We start from the raw sequence: 9,799 nt of genomic DNA, 5'->3' as shown, positions 1-9,799 counted from the left end.
GCACAATTGAAATACGCTCGCTCGCTCTCTCGTTCGCTCCATCGAAATCAAACAATAAGATAGTGAAATCTATATGAATTTGACTCGCTGAATCCGAATCCGTTGTTAATTTTCCGATATCTTGATCCGAAAAAGAATTATTGAGTTTAAATGATAAAATTCGATAAGAATGCAGCACACTTTTAACAGAAGCTCAAAATCCAGTATACCTTAAAATCCAGTGAAATAAAACAATCAGATAGTCCAATCGATGTGATTTTGTCTACCTGAACCCGATTCCGGTGCTATTTTTCCAATATATTGAACCGTTAAAGAATTATTGATGTTAAATGGTGCCGTTCGATAAGAATGCAGCAACCTTTTAAAGTAACATTGCAACTCAAAATCAACGAAAATTTCGTACACTATTTCGTAAAATAAACTTAATCAATTAAAAATCAGTGTTCCTTGTGGCAATTGCCGAAATTTCAGCGCCAGGTATGGTAAAATAGATGTCTGTAGATACCAAAATGCTCGTTTTTATGATTGTTTTGCATATTTAATTCCATTTTAATTTCCCGCAACGATATCTATTCATACGACACATGAACACTAATATGGTGTTCGTGTGTCGTATGAATAGATATATTCGCGGGAATAATGCCTTAATAGAAAAGAATACATTTTAAATAGATGCATACTAATCACTCATTTAGTCACTCAGTCAGTCACTCACTCAATCACTCACTCCCTCACTTACAGTCAGTCACTCACTCAGTCAGTCACTCAATCACACAGTCACTCACTCAGTCCATCAGTCATTTAGTTTCTCGGATCAAGATTTTGGTATTAATTATCGGATACAGTTAGCCCTTAAATAATAGTGTAAGTTTGTTCGCACTTTTGTGTTTGAAAAGTCTTTTCGCTTAGCTCAAGGCAATATTGATAACAACGAGCGAGTGTCTGTAATATTAATACACTGATGTGTGTATTAATTTAAATATTTTCAGACAAAAACCCTGGGTAGAACCAGTAGGACGATCGTATGGTTTCTACAAATAAAGTAAAGATGAAAGATTAACGCAAATTAAATGAGCCTAGCTCTGTGGAAAGGGGGTTTAATGCATGTGCGATAAGTGTCGTCCCAGATTAGCGGTCCGAATGACACTTTCCGCCTAAATTAATGTTTGCTAAGAACAGACTGCCTTAAAACGAAAAATATCATAAATGCGGTAAATGTTGTCCCTGATAAGCCTGTGCGGACTTCACAGGCTCCAGCCACAGAGCAAGCCCCTGACATCTCATCTGTGTCCAAAAATCAGTTTAATATCGAGGTCCCCCAATGGGGAACGTATCAGATATTAAGCTGATAAGAACAGATACTACACTTTGATCTTAGCCAAAAGGTGAAGGTGGTTGCTGTGATAGAAAATGATATCCTTGACACAGGCCCGGATCTAGAACGATTGAATCCATCGATCTGGTTTGCCTTTGATAGTGCGGATTATAGAATCTTATACTCTCGGGACCTACGGTCCCTCTAAAATGGCCACCTGGTGACACAGAATGTTCGCTTCGCGAACTACCGTCTTCGGCCTTCGGCCTCGGGACAACATCAGAAGCGTCATCGGTAGAAGCATATTTAAGCGTAAATCGCTCATTGCCTGCGTACTCGGTGCGGAATACAGCACAAACCAAATAAAAACCACACAATAAAACCATTTGTTAAATTAGTATTGTCAATAATGATCGAAGCTATTTGAATAACTTTAAAACCGTATAACATATTTATAAATATTATACTATTTACACTATTTATTATACTCAAATGATGATGTTTCATTGGACTGATAATTATAGATTTAGGATTACAGAACAGTTGCTTCAGTTATATTGGTTAGAGTTCGCCCTGTTGGCCGCGTATGAGTTCTTGAGTTATCACCCAAAAACCATTTTACCATTTCGAGTCACCGCGACCTTGACCTTTGACCTAGTGACCTCAAAATAAATAGGGGTCATCTGCGAATCATGATCAATGTTCCCATTAAGTTTCATGATCCGAGGCCCAAGCGTTCTTGAATTATCATCCGGAAACCACCTGGTGGACGGACGGACGGACCGACCGACCGACATGTGCAAAGCAATATACCACCTCTTCTTCGAAGGGGGGGGGGGCATTAATATCATGCCAGAATATCCCGTGTAGTCCACACACAAAGATTAAATGCTTGAGTGTAAATTATCATGCCAGATAATAAGCCTGTGCATTCCAAACAGGCTAACCAGAGACGATTCTTTCCCCTTTTATGGGATATTTACGTTTGAAGGAAATCTCTTTCTCACAACAATCCAGTTTAAGACAAAAGTGTCCGATGGACTGCACTGGCTAGTCTGGGACAACTCTTAACAAATATGTATTAAACCCCATTTTCCCAGAACAAGACTCAAATAAGTACTTTTTTTATCCCAATTACTTTTACAATTCTGTCTAGCATTGTACAAGGAGTATTTAGGAGCACCACTTTGTTTAGAACACAACTGTAAAGTGTAAAATGAGCCACTGCATGCAAAAAAGGGTCTTACGCCATATTCAGCAAGGGACTTTGCTCCAGACCAGCCTGTGCATTTACACAGTCTGGTCAAAAGCTACTCTATCTACTCATTAGACAAATACATTTTGCTAAACTCTATGTGGACCAAGGTATCTCTTGACCAGACTGCGTAATGACACAGGCTGATCTGGAGCTACGCAGGCCACACATAGAAAGCCAATTTAACATGACACAGGTCTAATATTCTGTTGGATGGACATGTACTTTCAATGGTTGATTATTAAGTAGTTCATTTGCATACAAATTGGTTTGTGAGCATCAGCAGTTACATGTTCTATGTCAAAGCGACAATAATGGTGGTTGATGGACGGACACATATTCTGGGAAGATGGTGCACAACATACAACAAATAAGAATATAACAGAAGAGCAACACTGCCATGTGGTTCAACATTTTTATTAAAATATGTTAGATTTTGTATCCTATACAACGACATATAGCACTTGTATGACTGCAACCATCCACAATGAAATACAACATATAAATACTTGTCATAAAATATTGTACTTTTTGGTAATTTTCTATTTGTAACAGGCGAAGATTATTTCTATCCTGTTTTCTACATTTATTTGTCATACCAGGCAGTAAAAATAATTTGAAAATGACAAATGTCTAAAGAACATAATTATTACGCTTAACAAATACATATGATATTGATGTACCTAATTAATTGTCTAATGTAAATAATAATGTCAGAATATGATTGGCCATCAAGTTTAATAACATGAACATTAGATTAAGTAATTATGTGTTTCCACAATATATTATACAATATACAAAACTTAAATAAGAACACAGCCCAAGTCTGTATGAAGCTCACTTGAATACTCAAATAGACTACAATATAACTTAACCCTTTCGGTGCTGGAACCAAATTTGGAAGGCCTTTGCAAACAGTTTGGATCCAGAACGTGGCGTCTCATCAGGATCCAAACTGTTTGCTATTCTAATAGTATTCTTTGAAAAAATAATGAAGAAAATGCTAATTTTAGAAATTCAGCAGATGAAATTAAAGAAGACGACAAATTTCCCAGCATGCAAAGGGTTAATATTTGCAAGATGCGCTACTGAGATTTGTTGAGAGACGTAAAACAATGGTTTGTATTTCTGTTCTATCTCACACTGTCATCAGTTTCATGTTCACATAATAACAACATCATTAACACATAATTATGTTACAATAACAAGATTTACCAGAAAACAACTTACGTAACTGAAGGACTAAGAACAATCAAATAATATACCAGTAGAATATGCAAATATTAACAAATGCATCACCAAAGTAAATGTCTTGTACTCAAATTCTCAAATAAAAATAATGGCTTTGATAATAATGGCTGAAGTCACATTAATGCGGCACATTAACAATAGGGCCAGCTTAGGCAGAGATTAATAGACCCTTGGAACAAGAAAATAACACATACACCTAAAATCTGACTAGATATACCCCGGTTAAATGTTTTATGAACAGTTTGCTCCAAAGGCTCAAAGAAACTGTTTTAACACCCCCATTCAAAATTAAACCAATACATCAAATGTTATTATCACAACTTAAATGAAATTTTATTTAAACACATTAAAACAACAACCTAATAAATGAACATATCTTTTCTTTGTGGGTTTCATTGTAATGCCTTACTAGAAATATTGCTTCCAACTTATAAAAATAACACGTTTCTAAGTGCAAACATATATTTTTTTTTGCCTTAATTTTACATTATTATGTAATCAGCATATTTTATCATTTATTAAACTCTGAATAATATCCATAAAATGTTTATTAAGACTTTTGTCCCGATAATTACATGCCATAACTTGAATCTGCTTTCTTAATACGGAAGTAACATACCAAGAGCATCAAAACAATATTTGGAGGGTTGAGCATCGATGACAGGCAGATGTAACAGTTTAATGATGAACTCTTGACTGGGTACCTGCCAGATTTGGTGGGATTGTTTCTGAGTTTAATTAATGAATTAAAAACTAACAACATTTTAGGTTGAAGGTTTATGTATTCTTATTTAGGTAATAAAACAACAACAACAGATTCAGATTGTTTTAATAAATATTTTTTACAACTTTTCGTATTACGAGTATTAGGCTCCAAAATTCTAGAAAAAAGTACATGACTTTGTCAAATAGATGACTGTGAATCTATCCAAATATATATATATATATGACCCACCCTTAGAAAAACAGGGCTTAATGGATGTGCGTCAAGTGTTTCCCAGATTTGCGTGTGCAGTCCACACAGGCTTATCAGGAAAACCACTGTTTGCTTTCAAGGAATCTTTCATTTAAACAAAGTCTTTCAGCACAATCAGGAAAAACCACTGTTTGCTTTTAAGGAATCTTTCATTTAAACAAAGTCTTTCAGCACAATCAGGAAAACCACTGTTTGCTTTTAAGGAGTCTTTCATTTAAACAAAGTCTTTCAGCACAATCAGGAAAACCACTGTTTGCTTTCAAGGAATCTTTCATTTAAACAAAGTCCTTTCAGCACAATCAGGAAAACCACTGTTTGCTTTTAAGGAATCTTTCATTTAAACAAAGTCTTTCAGCACAATCAGGAAAACCACTGTTTGCTTTCAAGGAATCTTTCATTTAAACAAAGTCTTTCAGCACAATCAGGAAAACCACTGTTTGCTTTTAAGGAATCTTTCATTAAACAAAGTCTTTCAGCACAATCAGGAAAACCACTGTTTGCTTTTAAGGAATCTTTCATTTAAACAAAGTCTTTCAGCACAATCAGGGACTTATTAAGTTAGCAATCAGGAAAACCACTGTTTGCTTTTAAGGAATCTTTCATTTAAACAAAGTCTTTCAGCACATGCATTAAACCTGGTTTTCCCAGAGCGATGCTCATATTTATAAACAAAATGTATACAATATTAACAGCTTAATATGTGACATGTGAAATATAAATGGAATGAAATATTATGCACATTCAAAAACAAGAAAGAAGCCTCAATATGGAATCAGTGATAGTTATGGCTTGAATTTGTTAGTTATCACGGTAATTCCTTTGGTTTTTAACCCATTTATGCATAGCGTATAGAAAAAAAGCCTTGGCAAACAGCGTAGACCCAGATGAGACGCTGCATAATGCGGCGTCTCATCAGGGTCTGCGCTGTTTGCTTAAAGGAATTTCTGTAAGAAATATTCTAAATATAGAAATAAATGTACTAATTTTGGAAATAAATTGATCCAATTTAGAAGGATGGGAGAGTCCACTGGGCATAAATGGGTTCATGAAGAGAACAGCAAGTAAATTACAACACAAACTGTGTACCAGCACGGTGATGAAAATAAGCTGGCCACATGTATCAATAATCACACACTGCATGTGTTCTATTCTTACTGGAACTCACATCAATAATCACACACTGCATGTGTTCTATTCTTACTGGAACTCACATCAATAATCACACACTGCATGTGTTCTATTCTTACTGGAACTCACATCAATAATCACACACTGCATGTGTTCTATTCTTACTGGATCTAACATCAATAATCACACACTGCATGTGTTCTATTCTTACTGGAACTCACATCAATAATCACACACTGCATGTGTTCTATTCTTACTGGAACTCACATCAATAATCACACACTGCATGTGTTCTATCTTACTGGATCTCACATCAATAATCACACACTGCATGTGTTCTATTCTTACTGGAACTCACATCAATAATCACACACTGCATGTGTTCTATTCTTACTGGAACTCACATCAATAATCACACACTGCATGTGTTCTATTCTTACTGGAACTCACACGTGCAAACTTGCAAATAATGAAAAAATGAAAGCACAGCATGTATACAGCAAAGGGCTAAGTCTTTTTAATACAAAAAAATTAAGTCAAATTAAAAAAAGCCTGCAATTGAATCCATCTATTGCAAAGGAGCATAACAATGTGTAGCAGTTTAAAGTAAAGTATTTTCTACAAAATGCAGTTTGTTTGTGATGTTCCTAGGAAGGCATGCAATTTTAGATGAAATGAAATCATTCTTCAACAATAGCTTGAATTCACGCTGATACTTTTTCTGGACCCCCCAAAAAAAAAATCCAATTATTCACAAATTGTTGATATTACACAGGAATGAACAAACAGAAAAAGGGAGATCACTCCAAGATATCATGATGTGGCCAAGGGAGGTAATAAGGTGATTAAGGCGCTTTAAAAAGAACTAAACTCACATGCACATAAATGGAGTTAACCCGTTGCATACTACAGATACGGTATTAAAAAGAAAACATTTTGAAATGTAATTCTTCCAATTTGCACAACAAGAAATACAAAATATACCACAATAATTACAACACTTGATATAAAACATAATTGGCAGCCCTTTTAGTGAGATAATTGAGGAGTAAATGGCAGAAAATCAACATACCTCCCACTGTATTAATACTGTGGATGATGTTATATTTATGTGGATGATGTTATATTTATGTGGAGGATGTTATATTTATCTTTTTTTTAAGTTAACAGTTCATGCTGACATGCAGACATAGTAATATAAAATAAGTAAATCAAATATTTTCCTGCAATCGTTTAAATGTTCTTTAAGCTTTTTTTGTATTGTCAGATACCACTATGAGTATATAAAATAAATAAATATGTTCTCTTTACCGAATAAACAGACTCTGGTTACAGCTTTATCGTGTAAGAAAAATCATCAGCAGCACTCATAGCTGTACACATAATTTGTATACATTGACTGGATTTCATGATCAGAAGGAAATGTATAAACCAACGTGTTAATGTGTCCATGTAACAACCATATGGCATAGTATGATTCTGTTAAGGACACTGAACAAAAAGAAGTCAATTGGGAATGACGTATTCAATAAAGTGTACACTGTTTAGTAATGAGTGAGAATATCAACAAGCAAGCATAAATTACAAGCAACATGCAAAAATGGGGTCTTATGCCATATGCTGCCAACATAGCACAAAACCAGCCTGCGCATAAGCCCAGTCTGATAGAATCTACCCTGTCTGCTATAAAGTCAGGCAAGATATGGAGGTTTCATTCGCAGACAGGGTAGCTCCTGCCCTGACTGAGTGAATGGTCAGACTGGTCGGGAGCTATGTAATAAGACCCATTTTCGCGATGAAGCAGCTCCAAACATTTTGAAGGTCTATACATGAAAACTTTTTCAGAACATTATGGGTATACATAAAATAAACAACAACAATACAAAATGGCCACTAACAACTTGTGACAAATATTACATGATAGCAATTTGATTCTTTACACTGATACACAAATGTAAAACGATGTTATAAAGAATACAAGAATGATAAAGTTATCATAAGACATTGCTTGATATGAAACATTAAAACAAGCTATCAGATGTTCTAAGTATTCTGAGCATAATGTATCACACAAATACTATTCTGACATAAACATGGAACACATTGCACTTTTATCACTTGACCATCTTGTAACACCTGCATGTACTAATGTTACAAATGCAGTCTGCCTATATACAACTGTAATCTATTAATACATATAATATCTGCATGTTATTCTTTTTTTTAATACAATATTTTTATATTCAGATTTATACCGGAAATGGACAGCATGGACCTTCATAAATAGATGCGTTTATTCTAACTTATATTAACAGAAGTATTTGTTGATTTTTATTTCAAACACTAAAGTGTTTTTCAAAACATTAAAAAATATAAACAGGACATATAATAATATAATGGTTAGCACTTCAGAAAGATATCATTTACTCTAGTTGTAGACTGAGACGTTTTTTAGTCAATAGCACAATGGCACACGCACACTAACAGAAGTGATGAAGGCTTCAGGCTTTCTTTTAATAATAGGTTAAACACCAGGACCAGCCATGTGCTCTTATGTTACTTTCATTGGATCTCCTTAGTTTTAACCTTTGACATTATTGTTTACAAAGGGAGAGCACTATGTGAAATGAGTGCTTTTCTCACAACACTAAATTTTGCTTCCAATTATTGGCAGAGAATTGAACGAGTCAACAGCTTAGCTGTCACAATGAATTTCTGTATATGTTCACCATAGCTAACACACTGGAACTTTTAATTGGTTCAACTTTTCATCCTTTGGATTGTATCCCATGTTCTTTCGTAACAAGAACATGTGAATGTCTTTGAATGTGGGTCGCTCACAGTCGGAGCGGTTCCAACATTCAACATCATGTCGTAAATCTCACGGGGGCACACGATGGGCTGTGGTAGAAGCATCTGCTGTCCGTCACTTCTGTAGAAATGTCCCGCATTGGCGATCACTTGATCATCACTTAGATTATGATATGGCTGATCACGGGCAAAGTCAATATTTCCCACAGCGTTACTCCAAACGACCAGACATCTGACTTTGTCGTAAACTTGCCCTTAAAAATATACCAAAGAAGGTAAGCTATCTTGTAAATGTTTATGTATTTTTCCCTAAATACTTATTTCCCGCGAGTTGTCATTTTTCAGTGTGGAAAAAATTAAGCTGTACAACCATTCGGTGTAATAGAAGAAATATGTACTTTAAATGAATGTGCTTGAAAGATGTTTATATTAAAAGATTTCAATTAATTTCATACTGTAAGTTTCCAGAACACAATTTTAGTATTTAGGAGGGCCCTACACAGTTTATTTCCCAGTTGAGTTTACCCTGTCTTAATCAAAAAGTTCAACACAATCTGAAGTATCATTTTCTGATTTCAATTTACAATTTGAATGAACATTTTATTTGCACATTACTTTCAAATCCCTTTTTGTAACTTTTTATTTATGTTCCTCTGTTATTTAACCAGTGACATGTACACATTGCATTCACTCAAATTTGAAACTATATGAAACATTTGTATTTCAAAACTCAATAAATTTATCAATAAGTTCTCCCACAAAACTTAGGTAAATCATGTGAGTCTCTTTTAAGATTTGACGCCACTTTACCAGTAGTATAGACTCCCAGGCCATCCATCTTATCGGAAGAACAGCTCGTCCTCTATCTTGTAATAGTCAGCACTGTACAAAATCCGACTCATCCCAAAGTCTGAAATCTGATCGTGAAGTTCATGCCACAAGGCAGTTGCGTACAGCGAGTCACGATGCACCATTTTCAGAGACTCGAGGTACTTCATGCCAGAGGCAATTTGGGACGCCATGTAAATCAGGCACCCGTAACTAAAATGTGCAATATATGGTT

The 9,799-nt window shown here is 35.0% G+C and overlaps 2 protein-coding genes and 1 non-coding gene across 10 annotated transcripts in view; 2 read left to right on the top strand and 1 right to left on the bottom strand.

Moving 5' to 3' along the window:
• Positions 1-9,799, top strand: part of LOC127836879 (uncharacterized) — a 339,553-nt gene that overhangs the window by 156,953 nt on the left and 172,801 nt on the right. The gene's annotated exons all lie outside the window — the stretch shown is intronic.
• Positions 1-9,799, top strand: part of LOC127836852 (probable serine/threonine-protein kinase tsuA) — a 404,515-nt gene that overhangs the window by 309,374 nt on the left and 85,342 nt on the right. The window lies entirely within an intron of this gene.
• Positions 1,214-1,398, bottom strand: LOC127840209 (U2 spliceosomal RNA). Its single transcript, XR_008030474.1, has one exon. It is a non-coding gene; the product is annotated as a U2 spliceosomal RNA (small nuclear RNA).

This window comes from Dreissena polymorpha, chromosome 7 (assembly GCF_020536995.1).
Source record: "Dreissena polymorpha isolate Duluth1 chromosome 7, UMN_Dpol_1.0, whole genome shotgun sequence".
Taxonomy (NCBI): Eukaryota; Metazoa; Mollusca; class Bivalvia; order Myida; family Dreissenidae; genus Dreissena; species Dreissena polymorpha.
This window is presented reverse-complemented; position numbering and strand designations above follow the sequence as displayed.